We start from the raw sequence: 11,456 nt of genomic DNA, 5'->3' as shown, positions 1-11,456 counted from the left end.
ACCTCTAAACACACACATTTATGTATATGCATATATACAAATATATGTGTGTATATATATATATATATATATATATGTGTGTGTGTGTGTGTGTGTGTGTGTGTGTGTGTGTGTACACATATGTGTGTGATTTTATACACACACACACACACACACACACGATATGGAAAATTTTTGATGGATGTGATTCCCCTTGAAATCTTAAGGGATCCACTACATAATCTGCAGTAGTCATTAAATAATTGATGTTTTGATTACTCATTTTTTATTTTTTAACGTTTGCATACGTCTGTACTGTTCTTTCATTCTTCAACTTCAACATCGAGTTTGTAACCATTTTATGTGTTGTTGCTTTTTCACTCCAACTTCATCGTCTCCACAAAGTACCATCAGGTCCTTCTGTGTATAATGACAGTGTAATTACATTTGTAACTTAATGAACTAATGAAGTATGCAATGAAGCGCAAGTCTTGCACTTCCAGTCTTTCTAGCTCCCTCCCACTGAGTAGTCACACATTTACACACTAGCATGCCTTCTCCTGCTTTTGTGCTAACCTTCTCTTATAGTGAGATTAATCCAGTGATGCTGAAACTGTTGTAAAATAAGAGGGAGAAACAAGACACTGAAGCCAGTAACCCAGATTAGATAAGCAGCCACACCCACGGCAGGAAAAAGGGATGATCTTTTGCAGTGAAGTCTACAGAATGACTTACTGCTGTATGATGCATTAGCTCTTATCATGCACAACAGCAGATCCCATGGATTTGTTTGGTGTCGGTTACAGAAACCGTGCTGAGGAGGCCACTGGAATTATCTGCAATTACAGTCAAGTGAATAGATAGGATGGGCCTGGGGCGAAAGTCATAATATCACGGGCCAAAACAATTGCTGCCGTTGCAGGGTTTTATCAGTTGATGGGGGGGATGTTTGTTGTATGTAACAATAGAGCCGTATTGAATTGCAGCATTTTGTAGGGCAAATTCTTACCATTTATGTAGCATTATTTATAATGCACCACCAAAGGTGAAACAAGACCCTCTGAATGGAGATACTATACCCTGAAATACAAGAAAATGATGAGGCTTCTTAAGAAAGTCAGTTCTATTTTCCTCCTTATTAAGTAACATTGATGTTTTTGATGTATAAAAACTGGTTAAGGGGCTCATATCCTGCATTTTTCTTGTGTAGGGGCCCACATCATAGAAAAACCTTTATTTTTAGTTAAATAAAAGTATGTAAACATTGTTGACATTTCAAAACATTGCAAAACCCGCTCATTTCTAATTCATTGCTTTTATGATGTCACAAAATCAACATACAGTATTTACATCTATCCATCCTTTCAGCCTACAGCAGTTTAGCTCCACCCATTCATGCTGAGGTCATAAGGTGTTTTCCAGTCCCAGACTCCTTTTTGATTGATGCACAGTACAGGGCAGCCAATCAAAACAGATGTGATTTACATTTATCAGTCTTAAAGGCACAGTAAAAAAAAAAACACATTTTCTATTCTAATGAATAAAAAGAGGTTGGAAAATGTCATAATTATATAAAAACAAGTTATGTTTATTTTGGGTACGTGAGAAATCTTCATTAAAGGACCTCATGGTACGAGAAAAATGTCAAAATATGGACCTTTCAGGACCGATACACAGTCGTGTGCAAAAAGTTTGGGCACCCCTTGCCTCAGGTTTAGTTCATTTTCTAGGTGGGAAAAAAGTGCACATCCTCTAAAGAGAACACACAGACAGTGATTTTCGCACAAACATTTGCACAAAAATGCTGCATTTGGTAACTTAAAATAAGCAAAGCATGTAATGACTGCATGCAAACGACTTCCATTCTGATTGGCTGCCCCTGTGCTTCATTTAAAAAGGAGCTCTCTGAGACATTCTATCTAACTTCTTTGCAAATAGGTGGAGCTTAACTGCTGTAGGCTGAATAGCTGTATATATGTGAATTTATTAGTTTTTGTGACATCACAAAACCCGAAGGATTCAAAACAGGCTGTTTTTGCAGCCTAGTTTCCATGCATAAACTGTTTGGACTGGGGAGTAAATGGTTCAAACAATGTTTATATAATACATCTAACACTTTTTATTTCAAAAAAGCTAAGAAAAATCAGTTGTCTGTAACATACGGGCTCTTTAATGCAAGCTGAGTCTGTGCCAGAATACATATGGTGCAGCATAAAGGGCCTTAACTGTGCATTCTAATCACAGGACACCCGACGGCAAGTTCCCACAGAAGGGGAAGCATTATCTGGTAATAAATTCAGATCCGCACTCAGAGGAAGAAAATAGCACATGAATTATGACGCTAATTGAAAGTCAGTGGCCCAGTTAAATACGTGATTTTCTTTAACTGATTGCTCATTTTATTCTTCGACAAGTTTTTCAAACTAAGCTGAAGTTCGCTTTTCATCATCTCCTTCAGATCCAGCAGAAACGCTTTAATTATTCAGTGCAGTGCAGTTCAGCATGGGGTTTGGATCTGGAATCTGAAGACTTCAGCATAGCAAACAACACCAGCTTGCACTACAAAGACAATAACATGCATGACAGGAACGAGAACAGTTGCACAGTATTGTGCATACATGTGGAATCAATGATATATATACAGACTGTAGTCCATCTATTTCTCTGCATACTTTGTTAGCCCCCTTTTACCCTGTTCTTCAGTGGTCAGAACATAGTGGTCAAGTCATATGCAAAAGTTTAAACACCTCTGGTCAAATTGTATACACATCTTTACATTTCTAAAGTGAAAATAAGTCATAATGTACATGGAACACACTTAAATATGGAATTTTTCCTGCTTATATTATTGCACAATGCGTATGTCTGTCTGTCTGCCCTGTGATGGACTGGCGACCTGTCCAGGGTGTATCCTGCCTTCCGCCCAATGACAGCTGGGATAGGCTCCAGCACCCCACCGCGACCCAGAAGGATAAGCGGTTTAGATGATGTATGTATGTATGTATGCATTATTGCACAATTTCTATTTACTTGCTGAATTTAATATATTGGAGAAAAATATAAAATAAAATATTACATTTGCCGCATCTTTTGCACAGTTCAAGGGCATTTTGCTTACACTTGTGTTGAATGTGGGCAAGATCCATCTCTGACCACCTCCAAATGTGGTTTGAGTGGTCAAATTGTACTGCCTACATTACATTACTACCTTTCCTGTCCTACATTAGATTGTTTTCCAGCTCAGTCACAGCTCATCCCACCCTTTCCTTGTTCCCACCTTCTCCCCATCCCTGAGCATGTAGAGCTAAAATGGCCCCGAATCATATCCTCATGTTTAGATATACTGTATGAAAACAGAGAAGCTTGTGCGTCGAAAGAAAAGACAAAACAGTTCAAGGCTGACAGAAATAATGCAGCCTTTGACACCGCAGCATTATCAGTGCTGGAGGAAACTCGGCAGGAAGTATATTTGTACATGTGTACCCAAGCAAGCCTCCACAAACCAAAATACAGATCAGTCCTAGGATAACCAAGGAAAGAAAGAGGCCTTGTTTAAAAACCTCTTATATGGCCAGGACCTGTCAGTAGATGCAAATGTTTAACACACACCTGTATAACTTAACATAGTGTAACTCAGCTATTGTGGTTCATGTAGTTTTTTGAAAAAAAAAAACAAAAAAACAAAGAAGTCAAAAAAACAACATTTCAGCATTTCTTTTTTGTTGCATTTCACTTCTTTTTGGTTGAGGAGCTAAGCTATATAAACTGTGAGGTCAAAAAGTCAGAGACTACATTAAAAATCTGGGATTTTTTCATTTAAACCTAGAAATAAATAGCAGTACATTTTAGAATGTCGACTTAAAAGTTCAGACACCCTTCCAGGTTTAAAGTCTCAGGACTTAGTTCACTTGTTAGGACTGGTTAGGCAGGACAAGTGCTATGATAATAACTCCAGAGTATGATTAATTCTCTGACTCTTACAACTTTGTGCTAACTCTCCTCTAAGCAGCTGGCTGAGGATCAGAAAGTTAAGCTAATTGATTACTTCAAAGCAGGGGAGCTATTAAAAGATATCAAAGTGCTTGCAGCTTGTGATTTCCACTGTCCAAGATATCATTAGGAAATGTCAATTAAGAAAACCGTGGCAGGCAAGGCAAGATCTGGAAGACCAGGAACACTCAGATAGAACTGCTCACATGTTGGCCAGAAATGCAAAGCAAAACCCCCAAATAACCACAAAGTAACTGCAGGAAGGTTTCGCTGACACAGGAGTGGTGGTGCATAAACATGATCTGTATAGAACAGTCATCAGAAGAAGAGTTGAAGAGTTGATGAAAATTCTTAAAACAGGAATAGAGAGACTCCCAGCTGTGAAATCTGCCAAAGATCCTCCAGCTGTGACTCACCAAAAGACTCTTTTTCCCAGAAACCTCTGAGAGATCATGTGACCGTAGAACTTCCACAATCCACCAATCACAGTTGCCGTTCACCTGAGTATTAACTCACCTGCTCTGTGTATCACATGATTCAGCTTAGTATATAAGCCCAGGCTTTAGCATAGAGTCTTTGTGAGGTGTTGCTTCTCTCTGTAGAGCTACCAGGTGTTTCTGTCTGTTTTATTGCCTTTTGTGTTTCCTGACTGTGTTTTTGACTCTTTGCCATTTTGGATCTGGTTGCCCAATATTGTTTGTTATGTTTGTCGTTCTCTGTATTTTGGCCTTTCTGGATTTGACCACTGCCTGTCTTTTCACTACAAGTATTGTCCAACCCTTTTCAAGTAAAGTACCGTGAGCAAAGGTTTTGCACATGCCACATTTAGTATTTTTTTATCAAATAAAAAATTGAAGAATTCTTTTGTAGTACTGACCATTTAAGCCAATTTTGAGCACAGCTCAAAAATGCTAGCCAGATCATGACTAGCCAACACAGCTTTGAACAGAACACACATAAAATCATATTTTTTGTTTCAACAAACACGTTTACTTAATTGCAGAAAATATGTATTTTGGTGGTGACAGTTCTTAATATTACACACTGATTTTCAGACTTTGGGACACATTTACTCCAAAAAAATGGGATCTAACTGCTCACCACGTGGCCATGAGGGACAGGGACTCCTGCTCTAAAATGCAGGGGTGTGGCTAAAACAAGCCTCCGCCTACAGACTAAACCTCTGTGTTTCAGTAGTGACATAAAAACGTGAGGCGGCATTTTTTGAAGAAGTGTTTTTTATTTAAAAATTTAACTCATGATAAATTGATATCTTTTAACTTCAATGGCTTATTATTATATCAATTAGTGCCTTGGATTCATATAGATCATAGCAACACCCTTCTGAACGTCTAAAGTCTGAATACATCACTTTTTAAGTTGTCTTTTTTAACTGTGGGACCACAGTTTGAACTAATTTGGCAGAACGATCTATATTGTAAAAGATACGCACTCTTTAGTTACTTCATTTAAATTCAAGCTGCACTACACGACTAAAGTCCACAACACCTTGTTTGTCTCATGTAGTTAAATACCATTTATGATGTCATTTACATGGTACTACAGGCGAAACAAGAGAAAAGATATTTAACGTTGGCTGAGACATATGACACTAAGCAGATAATGACTTGTGCAAATGCCTTACATTTTCAGCATGGTTTTAGCATCGTGCTCATAAAATTACACGTCTGCACTGAAGAGAGAGTGTAAAGTCAGTGCTTCCTTATGGACTCCATCCAAAGTGGGGGTAAAAGAAGAATTTCTAAGTAAATGGGAGGATACAGGACTTTGTTTTCCTTCCCCAGACGCATGCTTGACCTCTGAAACCAGCTTTGGCCTTTGACCTTTCCCATTCCACACCCACTAATAATGGACAAATCGGCTGCTAAAGGCCCCACCTAGTCATTATACACTTCATGGAGGATCAGTGTACAGTGGGATCCAGAAGTCTTAGATCATTGGTGAAAATGCTTCTGTTTTGCATGATAATATAAAGATTTTTATTACAAATGATGTAATTAGCATAACAAGTTGAGGGGAAAATAGCATTTTTGAAGGTTTACATGAATTTCAGAATTTTGTAGTTTTTGGTGTGTCCCCCTTTTGCTTTAATGACAGCGCGCAAACAATACGTTGAGAGTTGTCTGAACATGTTTCAATGAAAGAAAGAAGACAAAAAAAATCTTTACATGGTCATTCAACATCATCAATTTCACAAATTTGCTTTAATTTGAACAGTGATCTAAGAATTGTGCAGAATTTTGAATATTTCTTTTTCATTTTTTTTTTTTTATTTTAACTTTTTCAAAATTTTTACATTTACTGTTGTTTTATTTCTAGGCTTTAATTAAAAAAGTACCAGATTTTCAATGTGCTCTCAGACTTTTGGACCCCGCTGTACATTCCTACTATTCTCATATTGGTATAATTTGTAGAAATGACAGTAAGGAACTTCTAAAATGCTCACAATGTCTTCTTTGGTAGGATTCGCTGGGTGTCATAGTGTCTGTGGGGGAGCGCTCTTTTGAGTCGCTAGGCTTAAACAAACATTTAGAAAGCACTGCTCAGCACACAACATGGAAAACACACTGTTTCCTCCAAGACTTAGGGCGACACAAATGACCTGTCAAAATGTTAAAGAACGCCTTTCTTTACACAGAGAGAGTTCAAACGTCAACAGTGCACAGAGAGCCGGGGTCATTTTCTGCTGAACCAATCACGCAGGCCCAGAACTTGTTTCATGCAATCTTAGTAGATCAATACAATGACTCAAAGTAAACAGTCACATCTGGCGTACACGCTTTATATAGAACTTCAAAAAGAGAAAATACAATGACTCCATGTGTGCTCCTGGCTGAATCATTAGATGACCCCCACATCAGCTTTAAAGAGCGTCCATTCTATTAAGGCCTTCTTTAAAAGCTGTCCGCATTCCTCTGTTGATATAATCAATAAAAGAGCTTACTACACATTCCATATCAGTCTGTCTACCAAAAATGGAATGCCAGTGAGGGTCTGCCCAGTGTGGGTTCCCACGCTCCACTTCAACCACCTCATCCTGGACTTGCCCAGACTAACAAAAGAAGTAAATCAAGGCGCAGATGGACTCCTCCTTTGTTGACGGAGGCATGCAAAATAGTATTTACAGACGGCAGATTGGACCAAGGCTCTCCAGCATGAAGGGGCTTTTTTGAGAGCCATGAGAAAGCAACCAAGCTGGATGCCATGCAGCTTGCATGAGTGTTCCCTTCCTCTCTGCTCACACCAAGGCTGTGACCAGACAGTTGAATGAAACTTTCTTTCCTATCTGCTTTAACTAATTTTGCCTGATCTTTAGCTCACAGCCTCACTGGGAAAGCTGACTAGCGTGTGAATCCACATCTGCTAGATTAGGTGATCTCGTATTCCCATAGCAACATCATCTATGATTTTTGACAGCAATCCGAAAGATATTCGTTTTTGTACCATGAAAGTAACTTTTTTCATTAAACAGTACGGTGAAAAAGTCATTTTTCAATATTTTGTGTGTCCACCCTTCTTTTCAGGAGACTTGCTTTCATTTTTCTGCCGGGATGTTTTTCCACACCTCCCAAAGTTCAGTCTTAGAAGTTGATTGCATTTTCTGCTTCTCACAATCAGTAATTTCAAACACATTCAATGATGTTGAGGTCTGGACTCCACTGTTCTGAGAACGTGAGCAGCGTCTTTGTTTGATTTGCACATTTTCTGATTTTTTCTTTCCTTTTTCTCGCAAAACACGCAAACACCTGTGGGTTTTATCAGATCTAGGTTGGGTTAGGTTGTGCCCCATCTCATGTTTATGGGCAAACATGTGTTTATATGTTTATAGGTTATTGCAACCATAGGGACAGGACTCATTTTTATATTTTACATAAAATAAATGATTTTGTATTACTTTGATAAATGTAGAGTTAATGTGAAATGTTTGATATTAATGCACCTTTATGTAGTAGAACAATGCCTGTTCATATGTAAAAATGACAGTAAACCTAAAGGAAAAAACTGTCTTAGAAGGGTGTTGAGCCACCAGAACAACATTAACACCCCTTAGAATAAATTCGACAACTCTGTTCAAGAGCTGCACTGGAGAAATAGAGCACCATTTTTCCAAAATATATTACCTCAGTGGGTGTTTTGATGATAGTGGTGGAGAGAACTGTCTAACATGTAGGTCCAAAATCTTCCATAGGTGTTTAATTGAGTTGAGATCAGGTGACTGCAAAGGCCATAGCATAAGATTTATAGAATTATCATACTCATCAAACCATTCAGTTGTAGAAGGGGTCATCTTGTCATCACAGGACAAAGATGTTCAGTCAGAACAACTCTGTATTAAAAAGTGGATCAAAACCCTGCCAGCCAAAGGCCCTGTACCAGTTGCCCGAGGACGGGAAGGCGGTGCCCGAGCCTCGCAAGCCAACGACAGTCGCAAGTGACAGCGGCAGGAGGACGTCAGCCGCAAGAGAGAGCAGGAGAACGACGACGGCCACCAGAGACATGAAGACGACACACGAGTCCCGAACTCCGCCTCATGTTCCGCAGCAAGGCCGCTAGTCTATGCCTCACATTCGATCCTGGTGGCCAAGCTGTAGAGTGGTGATGGTGATGGGGAGGCAGGGCAACCAGCGCTCTTTCCCTCTTGGCTCAAGCGCTCAAGCTTAAGAAGGGCGGAGAGGCAACACAGAGAGAGAGGAATGAGCAGCATAAAAGACTGAGGAGCTGAAAGACTTGGTTTTGAGAAAAGGACTGAAAAGTCCAGCTTTGAAGCCACTGAAAAGTGTCTGGGTTTGATTTTGAGTAGTTTTTGTTTGTTTTGCATGAAAATAAAGTTAAAATGGCTGCTGCAATCTTCAACCCTGCCTCCAGTGCCCTTCCTGTGCCCAGGGTAGCACAGGCTGTGCTACAGCCCCCTACAGAAAAACAGTGCTACCAAACCCCCTTACTATAGGAGTCAAACATGTAGGCCTGTATTGTTCTCTTAGCATATGCTGCACATGCACTCGCCCACATGTGGAGGAAATGGTGAAGGGTGACTCATCTGACTGTATCACACACTATTCTACATCTCTAATCCAGTGTCTATGGATTTTACACTACTAAACTCTCAAAACTTGTCTTTTTAATAAGCGTTTTTTCACCACAACCTTACTATAAAATCCATATCAATGTAGTTGTAGACAAACTGTTCTTGCTGACACAGTCTGATCACATTCATTCACAAGCATTGATGTTGCTCTTCTGTTTTCTCCCATATCACACCAACGCACTAATGAGTCATTGATTTAGCTCTTTATACCACAATTTTCATCCCTGTTTACTGATGTCTTTCCTATGGATCTAAATACAGATCTTTAGTCACTGCTCCTATTGAAACACTAGCCAGTTAACCAGTCTTTGTGGGGGTTCCTGAGGTTCCTGCCATCCAGGCTTCAATAATGAACCCTTTTCTATCTGTGCCAATGCTGAACTTTCAATTAACACTTGGAAAAAGCAGGTCTCCTACACAATGCTCTGGACTCAAATGGAGCTCCACAGCATTGTGGAATGACTCTTACCTCATTGTGCTCTTTCACAGTGACCTGTGGATTTCGGTGGGAGCCTCCCCCCAGAGCAGTCACTGCTGTCAGGTCACAGAGAGGATGTGAGTCACACGACATGTTCAGACCCCCACAGCGCCCTGAAAACCACTTCAGCCGGGGAACCATAACTGGTCAATAGGTAGGTGCGACATTTCCAGACTTCTTGTGTCCCCGTAGTAAAGTATGCGGCAAAGTAGCGCAGTGCTGAGACTCAGGTCAACTCCAGAGCAAAGAGTCTCTCAGGCTTTGCTTGTGCCCTTATTCTCTCCCATTCATGACCTTTCCAACGGCTGTGTTCTCAGATGTTTTTGGCACCGCACATAAAGATCTGGCACAGCTCACTGGCAGAAGTGCCGTGTTCCACACAGTTGCACAATGTCGTTGAGTTCAGCATGGGGATTGATGATGAATTTGTTGGGTACTGTCCTCAGGCAAGTCGTTTAGGAACTTGAAAGGGTGTCAAAAGCAATATTTCACGAGGCTGTCTCTTAAAGTATAATTGTCACAGCTATGACAATGAGGATGTAGATGCCATCAAGTGCATTAACCTTTAAAGTTTGTGATTCATGATCTCATTCCATTTGGCCTACGCCCATTTTTGTGATGCACTATCAAAATATAACAAAATGTATTATTTCAATGGTCAAAAAACATTACCATTACAATAAATACAAATAAACGCTTAAACTACACTGGTCCTCGTTCACCGAGATCTTCCTAAGTTTATTCTGAAATATTTTCTTAAAGAAGGTCATAAGAAAAAGTCTATGTGAGATTCATGGTGTGTTTCTAAACAGCAGAACTGTTCTCACCTTCGTGCTCTTGAGTGTGTGTAGATTCTGTTCTTACCTAAGAACAAATCCCACATAAGAAAATGTGGGTGAATGTCAGAATCTTCATGAAAACTGCAGAAGTGGCTTTTGAGATGAAGAAGAATGATGAATTTGGCCCATTAGGCCCATGGTGAATAAGGCCCATTGATTTTATGTGTCTCTGTGTGTTAGCGTAACCATTTCCAGAGCTCTCCTCGAGGAAGCCCACGGTTACCATCAGTAGGGAACCCTCAGGGCTTTCTAGGCCTTCAGAGACAGCCTATTGATTTCTGTGATGCTTTGGTAAATAACAGCATTGATTGTGGACTGTCGCTGAGCCTCACTGTGAAACAGTACATCCAGCGATTTTCAAAGTTTATGTATAATTATATGATAATTTTGAGATTTCAGAGTGGTTTGGTGTGAAATGGTTGATTGTAGGGACTCAGATTTCTTTACAGTGGTGTTGATGGGAACCAGGTGTTCAATGCCTACAATGCAAATATTTCATTGACTGTCTAACCAATGAATCGACGTGTGTCCTGAGTTTTATATGTAATGTTGATGATAGTAAGATTGTGGTAAATCTGGAAAAGAAGGGTTTTTTTCTACTATTTTGCCTTACAGTGCCTCTCCACAACGTACCTCTCCACCATGAATGGATTTTAAAAAATATATCATCACTGCCCACCCACAATGATCCAAGATGGGAACTTTAAAGGAGAGGGCAAACACTTTAACTTTCAATGTAAGTTAATGCAACAAGAATTTATTTGAGGTTGTGTTGGAGCATTTCTATTGGTTCATTCATCACGAAACTTTCACGCAGTGTAAAGAACAACTGCTGTATTTAAGTGACGTAAAAAAATAAAAATCAACAAAAAATGGAGATACTTTTGGAGGTATAAACAGTGCTATATAAACATATAACAGTGACAATATTTTTTGACCAAAAAAAAACAATGTCTCAGGCATCAGGCAGTATATTCATAATAATTTTGTGCAATAAGTTTCTGTTCGGCAGCTTTTTGAGGCACAAATGCTTTAGACATCTGACTCCTGTCATCCCCACTGT

This window comes from Colossoma macropomum, unplaced genomic scaffold (genome assembly GCF_904425465.1).
Source record: "Colossoma macropomum unplaced genomic scaffold, Colossoma_macropomum, whole genome shotgun sequence".
NCBI classification, from domain to species: domain Eukaryota; kingdom Metazoa; phylum Chordata; class Actinopteri; order Characiformes; family Serrasalmidae; genus Colossoma; species Colossoma macropomum.
The sequence above is the reverse complement of the archived record's forward strand: the minus strand, read 5'-3'. Positions refer to the sequence as shown.